The sequence below is a fragment of the Bombina bombina genome, chromosome 2, assembly GCF_027579735.1.
Source record: "Bombina bombina isolate aBomBom1 chromosome 2, aBomBom1.pri, whole genome shotgun sequence".
NCBI lineage: Eukaryota > Metazoa > Chordata > Amphibia > Anura > Bombinatoridae > Bombina > Bombina bombina.
This window is the reverse complement of record NC_069500.1, coordinates 606624959-606644305: the sequence shown is the minus strand read 5'-3', so window position 1 is coordinate 606644305 and position 19347 is coordinate 606624959.

Sequence of the window (19347 nt, the reverse complement as noted above, 5' to 3'; positions counted from 1 at the left end):
CAAAACGCGTAAGACCACGCCCACCGTCTTGATGCCACACTAAGCAGCTGATCCGTGAGCCGACTTCCTTTGGAGCGGTTTGCCCAGTGTGTCGCCTGAACATCTCTATGTAAAAAAGAAAGATATTTTACCTCAAAAGTTTCTCAGTAGCCACATCCCATTGTAAAGGACTTCTAAGCAACAAATAAGTATGTCTGTCCCGGGACAGCGGAAGGAGCGAGCTTTCGTGCACACTCATGTTATTTCCCTATTCAGTGTAAGGAAGTTTACAATGAAATCTCATAAGAGTTAAGTGAAATCTCATGAGATCACAGTAAAAGAGTTCATGACCTCAGCACTGTTGATGCCGATTGGCTGCTGTTCGTTTTTTATTTTTTTTTACCTGCAGCTGGGCAGTAACCGAGTATAACTTTTTACACAGAACTAACTCTACTGACCTGAGGAAATTGTGAGGTAAAATATCTTCTTTCAAGTGATTTAGCATATGAGTATTATGTCCCTTTAATATATTAAAAAAAGAATATTGTTTACCAAATAATCTGTTTTCAAATACTTATAAAATAGCTGCTCTATAACGTACCATTTTTCTGCAATACTATTCTGACTGCTTCATTGCAATTCACAGAATACAGCAAATTCTTGTAACGTTCAGGGGTAATTCCCAGTTTTAAGCCACTTTCCAATTTACTTCCATTATCAAATTTTGCACAGTCTTTTTATATTCACACTTTCTGGGGAACAAGGTCCCACTGAGCATGTGCACAAGCTCACAGGGTATACGTATACTAGTCTGATTGGCTGATGTCTGTCACATGATACAAGGGGCCAGAAAATGGGAGAAAAAAATAAATGTCAGAAAAAAATATTTGAAATTCAGAGTAAGTGCTATTGCCTTGTCTTTTGTATTATGTACTTGTTAATTATGTAATTCTACTGCATTGAGTGGTCCTTTAAACCAGGAGTTTCCTTGTATTTTCAAGTTTTAGTGAGAATTCTAGCAGGTTTTGTTTTTTGTTTTTTATTTCATTTTCCATTTTTTTCAAAAGGTATATGAGACATAAAATGTCTGTAATCACAGTTAGGTAGCTAAAGTTTCTTAAATCCAGGATGTTCTAAACATAAGTCATGAACACTAACAATTACACTGACTGAGCTATAACTATTGTGTTCCTAGATGGGTTTTGTAACTGAATTTCAACATAGGAATAAGATATCTGTATGCTTAAAGGGACACTGAACACAATGTTTTTCTTTTGTGATTTGGATAAAGCATGCAATTTTAAGCAAGTTTCTAATTTACTCCTATTATCAAATTCTCTTCATTCTCTTGGTATCTTTATTTGAAATGCAAGAATGTAAGTTTAGATGCCGGCCCATTTTTGGTGAACACACTGTGTTGTTCTTGTTGATTGGTGGATAAATTCACCCACCAATCAACAAGTGCTTTCCATGGTTCTGAACCAAAAAAAATAGCTTAAATGCCTTCTTTTTCAAAGAAAGAAAGAAAGAGAACGAAGAAAAAGTGATAATAGGAGTAAATTAGAAAGTTGCTTAAATTTGCATGCTCTATCTGAATCACAAAAGAAAAATTTTGGGTTCAGTGTACCTTTAATATGTCCTTTAGAAGCATACAGACACAGGTTAAACTCTCTGTGTTAATCATTTTCGCTATACTTTTGTTTGTCTTTAAATCATGTACAAATGAGAAGGGGCTCTATACCCTGCACTAGCAATTCTTTCTGCACTTTGACATTTTTAAAGTCCAATGCTGGCGGAATTCAGCATTGCACACGAGCGCTATTTTGCGCTCGCGTGCAATCCCACGCCCAATCATGTGCGGGCAGGAGCTGTCAATCTCCCCGGTCGGACTATACCGGGGAGATTGAAATTCGACACTTTAGAGGTGGCGAAAGGTTAAAGGGCCACTAAACCCAAAATCTTTCTTTCATGATTCGGATAGAGAATACAAATTTAAACAACATTACAATTTACTTCTATTATTTATTTTACTTCATTTTTTAGATATCCTTAGTTGTAGAAAAAGCAATGCACATGGGTGAGCCAATCACACGAGGCTTCTATGTGCAGCAACCAATCAGCAGCTACTGAGCATATCTAGATATGCTTTTCAGGAAAGAATATCAAGAGAATAAAACAAAATAGATAATAGAAGTAAATTTGAAAGATGTTTAAAATTGCATTCTCTTTCTAAATCATGAAAGAAAAAATGTGGGTTTCATGTCCCTTTAAGAAAGCAGCGGTTTGATGACCGCTGCTTGTTAAATATGGTGTGCAGGTTCTCTTGTAAGAACCTGCAGTCGTATGAGGTCGAAAGGCTTGTGAAGCCTTTGATAAATCAACCCCTTGGTCTATTACAGACATAGTTGTTATGAGATAAAATATCTTAAAGGAACACGAAACCCAAAATTTTCCTTTCGTGATTCAGAAAGAGCATGTGATTTAAAACACCTTTCCAATTTACTTATATTATTTAATTTGCTTCATTATCTTGATATCCTTTGTTGAAAAGCATATCTAAACAGGCTCTGCAGCTGCTGATTGGTGGCTGCACACAGATGTCTCGTGTAATTGGCTCATCCATATGCATAGCTATTTCTTCAACAAAGGATACCTAAAGAAAGAAGAAAATTAGACAATAGAAGAAAATTGGAATGTTGTTTAAAATTGTATTCTCTATCTGAATTATTAAAGAAAAAATGTGGGTTTCATGTCCCTTTAAGAGATGTGTACTTGCTGCAACAAAAAAAAAGTTTAGTTCTCCAATTAGCTCTTCTAATTCTGAAATTGTAACCGAGTCCTAGCTGAAGTGCAACATGTGTGTATCCATTTAAAAGTTATAACTATTTGAATATCAGTGATCATCATAGACTGTGCATTTGAACGTTAGGTATATACTGGAAATACACGGCTGATTTCAGGTGTGTACTGTAAATACAGAGCTACACAGCTTTTTTCCATAATGAACCTATTTGTATCTACTAAGCAAAATCAACGACACAAGTCTCATCTCAGAGCTTCTACACTATGATATCAGCATTCTGCCTGACAATGAGCCTGCTTTTAAAACAGCACAAGTCTAAACAGAAAAACCCAGACATTTCTGAGCACACATTCCTTGATGTTCCCAAAGCCTATTTACATAGCATTCTCTTACCTGAATGTATCTCTTTTACTTATAAATTAATATTTAACCCCTTAATGACCACAGCACTTTTCCATTTTCTGTCCGTTTGGGACCAAGGCTATTTTTACATTTTTGCGGTGTTTGTGTTTAGCTGTAATTTTCATCTTACTCATTTACTGTACCCACACATATTATATACCGTTTTTCTCGCCATTAAATGGACTTTCTAAAGATATCATTATTTTCATCATATTTTATAATTTACTATAAAAAAAATTATAAAATATGAGGAAAAAATTGAAAAAAACACACTTTTTCTAACTTTGACCCCCAAAATCTGTTACACATCTACAACCACCAAAAAACACCCGTGCTAAATAGTTTCTAAATTTTGTCCTGAGTTTAGAAATACCCAATGTTTACATCTTCTTTGCTTTTTTTGTAAGTTATAGGGCCATAAATACAAGTTGCACTTTGCTATTTCCAAACCATTATTTTTCAAAATTAGCGCTAGTTACATTAGAACACTAATATCTTTCAGGAATCTCTGAATATCCATTGACATGTATATAATTTTTTTTAGTAGACATCCCAAAGTATTGATCTAGGCCCATTTTGGTATATTTCATGTCACCATTTCACCGCCAAATGCGATTAAATACAAAAAATCGTTCACTTTTTTACAAATTTTTTCACAAACTTTATGTTTCTCACTGAAATTATTTACAAACAGCTTGTGCAATTATGGCTTAAATGGTTGTAAATTCTTCTCTGGGATCCCCTTTGTTCAGAAATAGCAGACATATATGGCTTTGGCGTTGCTTTTTAGTAATTAGAAGGCTGCTAAATGCCACTGCGCACTACACATATATTATGCCCAGCAGTGAAGGGGTTAATTATGGAGCATGTAGGGAGCTTCTAGGGTTAATTTTAGATTTAGTGTAGTGTAGTAGACAACCCCAAGTATTGATCTAGGCCCATTTTGGTATATTTCATGCCACCATTTCACCGCCAAATGCGATCAAATTAAAAAAAACATTAAATTTTTCACAATTTTAGGTTTCTCACTGAAATCATTTACAAACAGCTTGTGCAATTATGGCACAAATGGTTGTAAATGCTTCTCTGGGATCCCCTTTGTTCAGAAATAGCAGACATATATGGCTTTGGCGTTGCTTTTTGGTAATTAGAAGGCCGCCAAATGCCGCTGCATTTCACACGTGTATTATGGCTAGCAGTGAAGGGGTTAATTATGTAGCTTGTAGGGAGCTTGCAGGGTTAATTTTAGCTTTAGTGTAGAGCTCAGCCTCCCACCTGAAACATGAGACCCCCTGATCCCTCCCAAACAGCTCTCTTCCCTCCCCCACCCCCCAATTGTCCCCGCCATCTTAAGTACTGGCAGAAACTCTGCCAGTACTAAAATAAAAGCTATATTTGGGTTTTTTTTTTTTTTTTTTTTTAGCATATTTACATATGCTGCTGTGTAGGATCCCCCCTTAGCCCCCAGCCTTACTGATCCCCCACCAAAGAGCTCTCTAACCCTCCCCCTCTGCCTTAATGGGCGCCATCTTGGGTACTGGCAGCTGTCTGCCAGTACCCAGTTTAGTGAATAATGTGCCTTTTTTTTAAAATAAAAACCCTTTTCTGCAGTGTAGCTTCCCCCCCCCCCCCCAAGATCAACCCCCCACCCCTTCCACATCAATTAGCTGTTATTTACACTTTAATTCAAGTACTTTTTAAACTTGATTTTTCTGTAGTGTAGCGGTTCCCTCCCGCTCCCGCCCCGTGCACGCGCCCGCCCGCCGCCCCCCGTGCACGCGCGCGCTCCCGTGCGCGCTCCCGCCCCTCCCGCCCCCGATCCCGCCCCCCTCCACTCCACTGGGTACATCGATGGCCGCCCACCCGCCTCCCAGACTTGCTCCCACCCACCAACGATACCGGCCACCGATGTCCGGTGCAGAGAGGGCCACAGAGTGGCTCTCTCTGCATCGGATGGCCAAGGGGGGTTATTGCAGGATGCCTCCATATCGAGGCATCACTGCAATAACCGGAAAGCAGCTGGAAGCGAGCAGGATCGCTTCCAGCTGCTTTCCACACCGAGGACGTGCAGGGTACGTCCTCAGGCATTAACTGCCTTTTTTTTGAGGACGTACCCTGCACGTCCTCGGTCGTTAAGGGGTTAAAAAAAAAAAAAAGTCAAAATCTTTCAGAATAAAACTGTAACACACTTTAGAAACTACAGGGCTATTATACTGAAAACATTTACATGCTATTAATTGTTATTTCTTTTGATCCTGCAAGTCTATGTGTTAACATTTGCAAAACGGTTAACGTACTGCCCGGAGCTGCAGAGAACTGCTGGTACCGAGTAGAAACTGATGCTAACTGTGCAACTAGTGCTGCTGATTGGCTTAGCTACAGTTTCTGTTCTGGACCACCAGTTCTCTGCAGCTCCAGAACATTACTTTTCAGAGGTGAAACACTAGCAGGGTTGAAATTGATAAAATGAAATGTTCTAACGAATTAGAGCATGTATTTTTTTTTTCACTATAATTGCCCTTTAAGTATTTTTAGACTGAACTCTACAGATTTGCATAGCAGCTACTGCTACCCCATAACTCATTTGTGCTTCCCAGCAGGAAAAAAGGGGCCAAATGCCTACTTTACTTTATAGAAATTAAACTTTTACACTTAAAGGGACAGTCTAGTCAAAATTAACCCTTTGAGTGCTAATGACGGCTCTGAGCCGTCACAGAGTTTCCCACTCTGGTGCTAATGACGGCTCAGAGCTGTCACTAGCACTCTCCCACCTTGAGGGAGATCTGGGGGCTCCCACCCGCTCCTACCCCGGCAATCGTGCCTGTAGAGTGACCGGCATCGCCGGGGCTTCCCGTTTTGCATGGTGATGTCACGCACAATAACGTGATGACGTCACCGCGCAACTTTATTTATACTTAACAATGTTAAGTATAGTAGCTGGGCATGCTGCTTAGAAGCCTAAATCTCAGGCATCTAAGCAGCTACAGACCCCCAAGACTCACCATTGGAAAGGTAATTGCTTAACCTTTCCAACAATGTAAGTATTGGAGGTCTGGGGGGGGAAAAAGTTACAAAACATTTGCTCAAAAAAATAAAAAAAACTTAAACAATCTTAGCACCCAGTTGGGAAAGTGCTTAGCACTCAAAGGGTTAAAATTTAGATAGGGTATGCAATTTTAAACAACTTTCCAATGTACTTATATCATCAAATTAGCTTTGTTCTCTTGGTATTCTTTGTTGAAAACTAAACCTAGATAGGCTCATATGCTAATTTCTAAGCCCTTGAAGACCGCCTCTAATCTCAGTACATTTTGACAGTTTTCACAGCTAGACAGCACTAGTTATGGAGTGCCATTTAGATAACATTGTGCACACTCCTGTCGAGTTATTTAAAGTCAGCACTGATTTTCTAAAATGCAAGTCTGTCAAAAGAACTGAAATAAGGGGGAAGTCTGCCGAAGCTTAGAGACAAGGTAATCACAGAGGTAAAATGTATATTAATATAACTGTGTTGGTTATGCAAAACTGAGGAATGGGTAATAAAGGGATTATCTATCTTTTTAAAATAAAAAAATTACTTTATATAAATACAAGCAATATGGAATATGCTTTCAAATTAGTTTTTCACAATGAAGCAAATACATTTATAGTTGATTTTAACCCTTTGTTGTTGTTGGAGAAACAGTAATGGAAAGGACAATTAAAGGGGCACTGTACTGCTGTTTCCCATAATGAGTTTCAACATTTAACAGGTGTAGGTGTAATGTACTGCAAACTATTCCTTCAGGTTTATTTTTGCATTTGAAATAGACAGTTTTAAACCACCACCCACTGAGCTCGAGAACATGCCCATTCAAATATTCTAAGTAAGGAGGAAGAGCAGACTTGGTTTTCTTTCTTTCTTTCTCTCTCTCTCTCTCTCTAGTATAAAAATACCTTTACAATGAAGCAACTTTTTTTTGCACATTTTTTTGCTCATTTCTATTACTATTATTATTTTTATTAAAATATTTTGCATAAAAATAGCCATGTCAATTTAAAGAAATACATTTAACTTGAATTGTATTCTGAGGCGTTATCTTTAGCCTAAGAGTTATTATTATCTAATGTGGCCCTTGTCCAATTCCACTATTAATGACCAGCCCTCCAAACAAAAAACGTTTGTACACCGCTGATTTAAAGCAGGGGTCGACAAATTTGTTTAAAATTTAGGAGCCAGTAAGAATATTTAGGAGCCAGACAGTCCTATTTCTATACAGGTAGAAAACCCTTTATCCAAACTGCTTGGGAATGGAAACATTTTTGGATTTTGGATTACTTGCATCTTTAACCCCTTCCTGCCCTTAGGACATTCTATACCGTCCTAACTGCACTGGGCTTTAGTGACCTTAGGATGTCCTAGCCGTTTGGCTGTACTAAAGCCATAGGAGCTTTTTGAATGGGATTGCGGGTTGGAGGGGGTACCTAGTGTCATAGGCACCCCGACACAATCCCATCATTGCAAATCACGCAATCGTGATTTCAATGTTTACTTATTTGTTTACATCGAAACTTTGTTCAATGTAGACAAATAAGTCCGGATGGGAAGAGATTAAAATGGGAAAGTTTGGAAAGGGGATGGAACCAAGTGTAAACAACATCTTATGTCATTTAGGCAATATTTTCATAATACAGCTTATACTAAAGGTAGTTTTATATCATTTGTAATACTTCTGTTTATATAAGACGCTACTGTAATCAGAAAGGTAATCTTTGTTGTTTTAAATAAATATACACTAATGCATTTTAGAACACAAAAACCAAACCAAAAACACAGGCAGATAAGATTGTGACTTACAGCTAGGGAAAATTTGTATTTTTTTACATTAAAAAAAATATATATATATGAATTAAAACGTTTGAATTACGGATTTTTGTATTTGTACCTGTATAGATATATGGAAAATAACCCCAAAAGTTAGGAGCCAGGGGTACCATTCGAGGAGCCAGTGGCTCACTGGCTACTGTGTTTGTCGAGCCCTGATTTAAAGTGTATTTAAATTTTGATGATGGCAAGATAAGAGATTTGTTAGATAAAACATGTTTTGATGGTCTTAGTTAAATCATTGGCATATCCAAATATACTGATATTGCAAAAAGCATCCATAATTCATATTTATAATTCGTATTTAATGTTCTGTCAATTACATAATTAAAACTAGTCACTAATAGTAATAAATAGTGAACATTTGGGAATCTGCACATATGAGTTTAACAATCTACAAACAAGAAAAATGTGTTTAAAGGGGAGCGTGTGCATTGTAGCATTTTATTACTCAAATGTTCATTGGTAACTACATTTTAAAAGTGGAATTCCAGTGCAAAAAATGAAATGCTCTAATTCAGTAGAGCATGTAATTTTAGCACTACTGACCCTGCAAGTCAATTTGTTTAACCCCTGCAACAGGTTTAAACACATAATCAAAGCACTGCTGCTTGGAGATGCAGAGAACTGCTGATCCCAATTGGTCACAGTGAGTGAGTCAAACAGCATTTGCAGTGAAATGACCCAAATGCACTAGTCAACATATGAAACCCAGATTTTTTCTTTTACTATTCAGATAGAGCTACATTTCGCCACCAATCAGCAAGTGCTACCCAAGTTCTGAACCAAAAATGGGCCGGTGTTCTATCGAGAACTCCAATACATCGAAAACTTCAATCTGACGTCACGGTGATCCATACATCTGATTGGTCCATGTCTCAGTGAGTGACAGGATTCACAGCCAATCAGATGGGCACTGTAATCGCCTATCTTCACTATCTATATTGCCTCCGCCCGGGGGGGTTCAAGGGGAGCGAACCCCAAGGTTTACTTAGGGTGTATGCCAGAGGATCGGCAGTGCACCCCCCAAGACAGGCAAAAACAGATAGTGAAAATAGAAGTCACCTGAAGTGACGTCTGATTGGAGTTTTCAAGGATTTGGAGTTCTCGACAGAACACCGGCTCCTAAGCTTACATTCCTGCTTTTCAAATAAAGATACCAAGAGAATGAAGAAAATTTGATAATAGGTGTAAATTGTAAAGTTGATTAAAAATGCATGCTCTATCTGAATCATGAAAGAAAAGATTTGGGTTTAATATCCCTTTAAAGGGACATTAAAGTGCAATAATGACATGTAAGAGCATGTAGAGCATGTAATAATAACAATTTACTTAAAATCTAAAAAAGCAGTGGATTTTTCAGCGATATTTTGAATTGTGCTCCACCACAGCACTTAAAGGGACAGTAAACATCTTGTAATTACAAGACACTTCTGTTGTGTTGCTTCAGAATAACATATTAGCCAAGTCATAATGTTTTTAAAACACATTAACATCCTTTTTAATGCAATTATTTAATAACCAAACTCCACCCACCATTTGCCTTATTTGGATGAGCCAATCTGGGCTTTAGTCAGCAGACAACAAGGCTAACCCTGGCTATAGTATAGAGTGCATTGTTAAGCAGTTATCATCTTATAAAGTCAATTAGGGACACATATATAACAGAGTTAACCTTGAGAGGTCAGCAGAGTGCAGTTAGAAATAGTTCAATTTACAGAGCTAAATAACATGAAAACGAGGAAAACAAATAATAAAAGTATATTGCAAAGGTGTTTCATTATACATAACTAAACATTTTATATACAAATCTCAAGATATTTACTGTCCCTTTAACTCACCACTTGTTATACAAACGCAATGAGAGAACTACCCATTAAAAGTAAAGGGCATGCTAAGATGCATTGATTTTAACCATCCACTTTTAATACCAGATTGTGCATTAGTCTTAGCAAGACCGAACACAAAATAAAGCACCACACTTGTAATCCAGTGACCAAGAGCCACAGAGAACTGCTAGTCCCAAATGGGCAAAGTCAATCAGCAGTGTTCAAACAATTACTGCAACCCTACACATAGGGCAAAAAAAATGTACAGAGTTAGGACAAGCGTTAGTTTTCAAAAAAAGAACCAATCTCTTCTCTAGCTACAGGCTTTGTTACCCAACATTAGCGATGGCTAAAAAACTTGGTCAAAATGTGGCTGCAGAAATGTTGCATGAGTGAGGGGGCAAGCTACAGATGACACTTTGAATATCAGAGAGGGCTCCAGCCAGTTGCTTTGCAATCTCTATGTCTAGAACAAACCCCATCCATAACATAGCCTGAGAATGCACCAGAATGTCATTAGAGCAGGGCTCGACAAACCAAGTTGCCACTGGCTCCTGGAATTTTACACCTGGTTCCTAACATTTTGGGTTATTCTCCATATATCATAATACCATTGTCTGGCTCCTAAATATTCTTACTGGCTCCTAAATTTTTAACAGATTTGTCGACCACTGCATTAGAGGCATATGCAAGATCTCCATGCATTCCAGTAACATAATGGTGTATGGCAGACTTACAGCCACATTGCTGCAGCTTTGCAATCTATAGGCCTAATCCAAACCCCATTCCTAACATAGACTGAGACTGCACCAGAATGTCATTAGAGGCATATGCACGATCTCTGTCTATGCATTCCTGTAACATAATTGTATTCAGCAGACTTACTGGATACCCTGTGTATTGTGAAAGGTAAAAGTAGTGCGGTATCTCTGTCAAATGGTTCACTATAACATCACAAACCCAATTTAGTAAAATGCAGGACCAGTGAAAGCACTGGAAAATACTTCTTAATAATGTCTATTTCATCCCAGTACAAAACAGGTCATTAGTGGTGCACATTCAGAGCAACTGCAAATACTCCGACACAAAGAGAACAATAAAGTCCAGCAGCACCGGTCTTGCAAAAATCTTCCTTTTATTACATTCCCAACATTAAAAACGACATTTCGGTCCACACAACCTTAATCATGGACATTAATGTTCTACTTCATAATAAAGACCAGGAGGAATACAAATTATTTTAAAAATATATAAATATTTAATTCTTATTTTTTTAAAATCAGATTTATTTATTTTTTTAAATAGGATTTTTTTTTTTTTTTTTTTTTTTTTTTAATAAAATGCTTTTTGAGGAAAAAGTCTATCCAAAGATAGTTTTCTGTTTAAGATACATTATATTACAAATGTTATTTATCCAGAAATAAAGGTTAGTTTTGTTATAAGGTAGCATGAGGCTCTATATTCATGACTGCAATGTCTAATTTTTTTGGTTGATTAATTCCATTAATCCGTTCCCAATGTCATACTTTTCCCGAGGTTTCTCTAAGATTATATTGGGCTTTTTTTTCCTATCTAGAAGATATTATCATTATATTCTTGGTTTTGTAGTTCTCAAAACCGTAATTTGTGTTTGCAGAAATAGCATGCCTCTTCTTCACAGCAAAAATGTTCTAAAATTAAACATAGCTAGTTGAGTAATGGACCTTTAAGGGACATAAAACCCCAAATATTTATTTCATGATTCATATAGAGCAGACAATTTTAAACAACTTTCAGAATTACTTATATTATCAAATTAGCTTTATTCTATTGGTATACTTTGTTGAAGGAGCGGCTATGCACTAGGAGCTAGCTGAACACATCGGGTGGGCTAATGACAAGACACAAGACAGCCGCAAAGCCACCAATCAGCAGCTAGCTCTAGTAGTGCTCTGCTGCTCCTGAGAATACCTAAGTATGCTTTTCAGCAAAGGTTAACAAGACAAGTAAATTGATAAGTTGTTTAAAATTGCATGTTCTATCTGAATCATTAAAATTTCATTTTGGCTTTATTCTCCATGTAATCCTATTGTTACCCTGCAAATCTGTGAATCAACCCCTTAATAGGTTTTAAGAATCTTAATGAATAGAAGATTGTATGATGTGGAACAGATCTAATTGAAGGGATACTAAACCCATTTTTAAAAAAAAAAAAAATATGATTTGGATAGAGCATGCAATTTTAAGCAACTTTCTAATTTACTCCTATTATCAATTATTCTTCATTCTCTTGGTATCTTTATTTGAGAAAGAAGGAATGAAAGCTTAGGAGCCGCCCCATTTTTGGTTCAGAACCTGGATAGCGCTTGCTGATTAGTGGATACGCTTTCATTCCTGCTTTTCAAATAAATATACCAAGAGAACAAATAAAATTGATAATAGGAGAAAATAAGAAAGTAGCTTTAAATTGCATTCTCTGAAAGGAAAAATTGGGGTTTAGTATCCCCTTAAGGACCAAAAGTGTGAGGAAACACTCCAAACCAAATGTTCTATCATGCATTTATAGGAGAACTTTTTAATCATTACTTGAATATTAATTTATAATGAAAAGTTATCTGTCTGAAATAATTTTACATTGCCTTCATTTTGTCATTTGAAATAGCTGATTTTGCCTGTTGCATCCCCGCCTATACTAAACATTTTAATACGTAAGTACTAGCTATAGAAAAGCTGTGTAAAACAGAAAGATTAGAAAAAAATCATGCTCCCAGTTATATCTGCTCTCCCTGCAAGTTTTCCTATTTTATTAGATTGTGGTTTCCATAAAGGTAAACACATCAAGGAGAAAACTATTTTACAGTACACTGTCCTTTTAAAGGGACACTATACCCAAACATTTTCTTTCATGATTAAGGTAGAGAATATAATTTTTTTTTTTTTTTTTAATACATTTTTTATTGAAGTCATAAAACAATGTTACAAAGAAAGTTCGTCCATAAACCAATACCATACATAGTCAAGATTCACATCATTATCCCATGAACAGTACCAACATATGCATAATCTGTATACCTAAAAATTAATCTAAATGACTTAGCTGATTCTATATCATGTAGGGCTATATTGCCTTTAGCGTAGAGCAGTGAAAGAATCCTTAAGGTCTGCAGTATGAGGTGGGTATAAGAAGTGAAAGAATTACTGTAGAGTTTAATTGGCTAATGTTAAACCAGTCTGGACTATATAGGATGAGACTTCTTTTTTCTTAATATATTATATAACATACTAAATACTAAGTACTCCCCACCATGCAAGGGGGCCACTATTTTGCCCATGTAATCTAAGAAGAACATTACGTGGGGAGAAAGCTTATGACCAGGCCACTTTTGGACCTCAAAGTGTAGAGGAGAAAGAGAGTGCAGCGGACAAGAGCCGCTCATTTTTAGAAAGGGGGAGACAGATGGGGGGGGGGGGGGGGAGGGTGAGAACAGAGCTGTCAAAAATAACCCAAGCATAATGATAGTGATAATAGAGGGGGGGGGGGGTTTGAGATGTAGATATAGAAGTAATTTTACCCTGAGCTAAATTAAGCCTAACCCACTGCTACAGGTTTAAGAATGGCTATAGACGTCGGTTAGGCTGGACACAGTGTGTGAGGTGGTGAGTAGTGGACTATATGATACATATCTTTGCATCACTTAGGGCAGGGGTGTCCAAACTTTGCTCTCCAGAGGTTTTGGAACTACATTTCCGATGATGCTCAGCCAGCATTTTATCTAGCTGAGCATCATGGGAAATGTAGTTCCAAAACCTCTGGAGAGCAAAGTTTGGACACCCCTGACTTAGGGAATACCTAAAATAAGACTCAATGTTATAGTATATATTGTGAGCATGAGGAAACCCTTCCTCCATCAGGCTAAAACTATCTGGGTACCCCTAACAACAGAGTCTTGTTTTGAATATATGGAGAATTGTGTGATATACACTATAGTGTTTCCAAGGTTAATTGCTACACTTGTTCTGTGGATGAACCCATAACTTACCCATTCTTATGACATAAAGCTATAAGCTAAATGTCTTTGTATAAAATATATGAACATAATTTAATTTAAAGTGGGACAAATCATCATTTCCATGTTATCCACTTGTCTGATATGTCCCATTGTAGCTTAGTTATACAATAGCGTCAATAAAGTTAGGAGCCCCATATTACTATAAGGTGCCACTTCCAAGCACGGCGAGAAATCTAGTACAAAAAACGTTTATAAATTAGGATTGTAGTGGTTGGAGAGCGAGGGGATAGGAATGGATAAGTAAATGTAGCCAAGCCCATTGAGTGGGATCTATCTATCTAGAGAACGCTTCAGAAAACCTGCTTTTGCATTAGAAGATGGAGCCCAATAATCCAGCCGAAAGCTGAAATCCCCAATGTGAGTGCTTACCAGGTCCTAGGGACCTTAAAGTAAATTTACTGTATACTAGTCCCCTGATCTGAACAAATGAATATAAGAGTCATAATAGTAATATATCCCATAGTCTTAGGGGGGTGTGGATAAAGCAGGGACAAGAAGGGCTAATATACAACGGTAACAGCAAATAAGGGTATACATCAAGAATAACAGTATTAACTGAGTGTACTGGGTGGGCAGTGAGATTAACAATGTTTAATTCTAAACCTCCAGTATAAGTATATGAGTATAAGTAATCTATATCTTACCTTCTAGATCAGGAGTGAGTGAGAGGGGACAAGTATAAACCAATAGAATTCAACAAAGATACTAAACAAACAGTAGATCCAGTATTGGCTGATCCCATAAGGCTTACAAGAGAATATAATTTTAAACAACATTCCAATTTACTTCTATTACTTAATTTGTTTTATTCTTTAGATATACTTTAATGAAGAAATAGCAATGCACACAGTGAACCAATCACAGGAGGCATCTATGTGCAGCTACCAATCAGCAGCTACTAAGCATATCTAGATATGCTTTTCAGCAAAGAATATCAAGAGAATGAAGCAAAATAGATAATAAAAGAAAATTAGAAAGTTGTTTATAATTGTATGCTATTTCTAAATCATGAAAGAAAGAAAAATTGGGTTTTATGTCCCTTTAAGTCTTCAGTCTATTGTTTGTAATGCACAGCAAATAGCATTTCGTAATAGGAAGTAAGGAAAGTGTAGTTTGGAAATGTACCATATGTAGAGATTAACAAACATAATCACACTCACACTTAGATTTCATAACATATTTCCTTTGTATTGTGGACATTGTTCTTCAATGTTTTAATTAAAAAAATGAGGAAGATGAAATGCCACAAAAATTACACAAGATTCAATACAACTATTCTTTAACAAAACATTTGAAAAAGTTTTCATATATATTTATGTACCTAAAAATAATATATACACTATATATTCTACAGAAGAATTTGCCAAATTATCTCCACCACAGTATTTATTAAAATAAAAATATATCATCACATCCCTCTACATACTGAAATACTGCATGTAAATATTATGTGAATAATCTCACTATTCATGGCATCCATACAGGTGTAAATGTGTCAGTAATTGTTTGTTGAAATGTACACAAAAGAGTTTATGTGTCAGTTCCATAGTATTTTATAATGTAGTCTGTCTATAAAGCAACCTAAAAATGCATTGTATGTTAAAGAGTGATACCAACTTGTTTAGTTTGAGTCACTAAACTTTTTTCAGTCACTTATTTTAACATTACAATTGTAGACTCGCTCTTCCAGCTCCAAAAGCAGTATAAATGATAACAGATCAATCACTATAACATTTACTAATTGTACCCAAAAAAGTGTTTAGCCTTAGAAATATCTTCATGTTATGCCATTTAAAAAGTAGTCCTCAGAACTAAGTCCTCTATAACTGCCACGGTGCCACCAATTTTTGTGTATGCAGCTAGAGTACTGGGTGAAATGATGATAGATAGATAGATAGATAGATAGATAGATAGATAGATAGATAGATGATAGATAGATAGATAGATAGATAGATAGATAGATAGATAGATAGATAGATAGATAGGATAGATGGTAGATAACAAATATCATAATGAGTTATTTTTTTAGTGTGGTGACCTTAGGAACTGTAACATGTGTCAAAGTCAATTCTCCATTCCTCGGCAGATGAGTAAGGACAGAATACAAGTTGCCCAAGATCCATATTTCTGGATAAATGGCGTTTAGATATCACAGCCATTACTGCTTAACACGTTGCAATGTTATCGACACTTATAATGCTGCCCCTGCTTGTGTGCACTTCTCACCTGTTGATCTTTAGAGCAAATGCCCTTCTCTCTGCACTGGACAGCGAAGCCATGGCTATACTTGAAGTAGTTATATGAACCAAGCCTGGATCAGCAGCCCGGATACTACAACCTCATGCCCACCGCCGCTGTCAATGTGCAGCCACAAAAGTACAAGGTAAAGACTTCCGTATTTTCCCCCTCTGGGACACTGTCTGCTTGTGCTTAGTGGGCGGGACACACTGTCAGGAGGCAGCAAATTGAATTATGCTTGACTTGCTGCCCTCATAAAGAGAAATTTGTTTCCTGAAGCAGAATGCTAACTTTATGCAAAACGGTTGTTGTTGTTTTGTTTGTTTTTTTACAGAGTTTTGTTGTGTTGCAAAATTCTGTCCAGATATTTATTTCTGAGCGATTGTGTTGAAACGTCATGAAGAAATTAAAACGAAACTTTATTTTCATTGTCTGGTTCAAACTTGAATTCACTCGTTGAGTGTAATCTTGTTGAAAATGTAACCCCAGGCTGACAGAGACTAAGCAGTTCCAATTCAAACTTGATTCCAAAAATAGACCTTTATTTTTCAATCCAAAAAAATAATTTATGTTATGTTATGGATCAGCATAAATTTGATCATAAGTGGGTACTTTGTTAGGCTGTCGGTGTCAGAGAATCTGTTATAATTCCTCTTTTTTTTGTGGTTAAACATCCATCACATGTTTAGTTATTGTCCTCCTTTCTGTAGCATTTATATTATCATATGTTCAGCTTTCATTTTTAACTGTTACATCACAAATAATCTGTCAGTACTATTATATAAGTAACTATGTTCTAAAAGTTACATTTGTGTTTCTTTTAGATTAGTTGTGCAGCAGAGTGTAACGTTCCAGTAACTATTAACCTGGCCATGATAAAGCTACTGTACAAATTACTCACAAGCTTCAGCTGCAACAAGTTTACACAGGCCATACAAATATTGGAGTGAAGTGATATTAGTTGATGTTATTCAAATAAAATTTTTGGTTAAAATAATACACTCTATAAATATCTTGCAATGGCTTGTATAACTCTTTCAAATTTAAAAACAAACTATGGTAATTTTGACATTCAACTTCTCCACCAAAGAACATTATGTATTACTATATTAAAGGGACACTGTACCCAAAATTTTTCTTTCGTGATTCAGATAGAGCATGACATTTTAAGCAACCTTCTAATTTACTCCTATTATCAAATGTTCTTCATTCTCTTGGTATCTTTATTTGAAATGCAAGAAAGTAAGTTTAGATGCCGGCCCATTTTTTGTGATCAACCTGGGTTGTTCTTGCTGATTGGTGGATAAACTCATCCACCAATAAAAAAGTGCTGTCCATAGTTCTGAATTAAAAAAAAAAGCTTAGATGTCTTCTTTTTAAAATAAAGATAGCAAAAGATCGAAGAAAAATTGATAATAGGAATAAATTAGAAAGTGGCTTAAAATTGCATGCTCTATCTGAATCATGAAAGAAAAAATTTGGGTTCAGTGTCCCTTTAATTACATCTTTATGTTATTATATCAAAAATTTGCTTACAAATCAAAAGTTTAAGCATTGTTGCAGCTTTTTCTGTATAGTGTTGCCAACCACACTTAAAGAAACACTAAAATCAAAATAAAATTTTCATGATTCAGATAACATGCAATTGTAAAGAACTTTCCCAGTCACATCTATTATCAAAATGTGCACAATCTTTTTAAAAGCATACTTTGAAATCTACTACTAATTTGAATTTATTGCATTGTCTTTTTATTATGCATTTACTGATCATTCAGTTCTACGATATTTAAAAAAACAAAATCACAAAATGTAACCCCTAAACAAAGAATAGTGTTACATTATTATTATATTAAACTATAACATTATATGTGGGGATGGAGGAATTTATATTAAAATTTCCACGTCTTTCAATGTTTGATTGTGAAATTACAATCTCAATGTTTTTTAATTGTTAATATATATATATATATATATATATTTGTGTATGTGTGCATAAGTTTAAATGTGTGTTTGAATGTGCACATCATGGTATGTGCATACATGTGTTTGTGTCTGCTTGTGTCTGTGGGCACGTTATTGTGTGTGTTCGCACACATAAAATATATGATTAATTATGTGTACGTGTGCCCATGTGCATGCATGTTAGTGTTTGTGCGCGTGTGCCCCTGTGTGTCTATCAAGAACATCTTAAAAAAGACACCATATTATCAATACAGATGATCAGAGTTTTCTTACTGTATTTAATTAGCATGTTAACACTTTATTTCAGTCAATTCAAGGAACTTTAGTATTATATATTTCTTTTCTTTTTTTGAAAATAGTTTTTTTTTTTTTTACATATTGCACAGTCAACACTAAAATAAAGCATTATTACTGTTACACTGGTATTTTGTGGTATTTTGTCATAGCAGCCATACGTTGCAACCATTGTATCACAATCTTTAGGTTTGTGTTGTGCATTTAGCATGTGTATTTCTGGTACTCTAAATCATCAATTTACTTCAGAATTTTAGCATTTCCAGTGAACGACTGTTGGCCCTTCATAAACACAAGTTAAATATGTTCGCAGACAAACAATGTGTAAAAATTCAACATAAATATTATTAAAAATAAAATGAATGTAATAATATGATTCCAAAGAGGTTTGGCATCAAATAAACTAACATGCACTTTACAACAATGCTAATATTCACTTGCATATTTGCTGTTTCTTTTGAATCTCAAACCTATTTTAGGGCTATCCATCATTCAGATATATGTCTATTTAAAGGGACAGTCTAGGCCAAAAAAAACTTTCATGATTCAGATAGAGCATGTAATTTTAAACAATTTTCCAAATTACTTTTATCACCAATTTTGCGTTGTTCTCTTGGTATTCTTAGTTGAAAGCTTAACCTAGGAGGTTCATATGTTAATTTCTTAGACCTTGAAGGCCACCTCTTTTCAGAATGCATTTTAACAATTTTTCACCACTAGAGGGTGTTAGTTCACATATTTCATATAGATAACACTGTGCTCGTGCATGTGAAGTTATCTGGGAGCAGGCACTGATTGGCTAGACTGCAAGTCTGTCAAAAGAACTGAAATAAAGGGGCAGTTTACAGAGGCTTCGATTCAAGATAATCACAGAGGTTAAAAGTATATTATTATAACTGTGTTGGTTATGCAAAACTGGGGAATGGG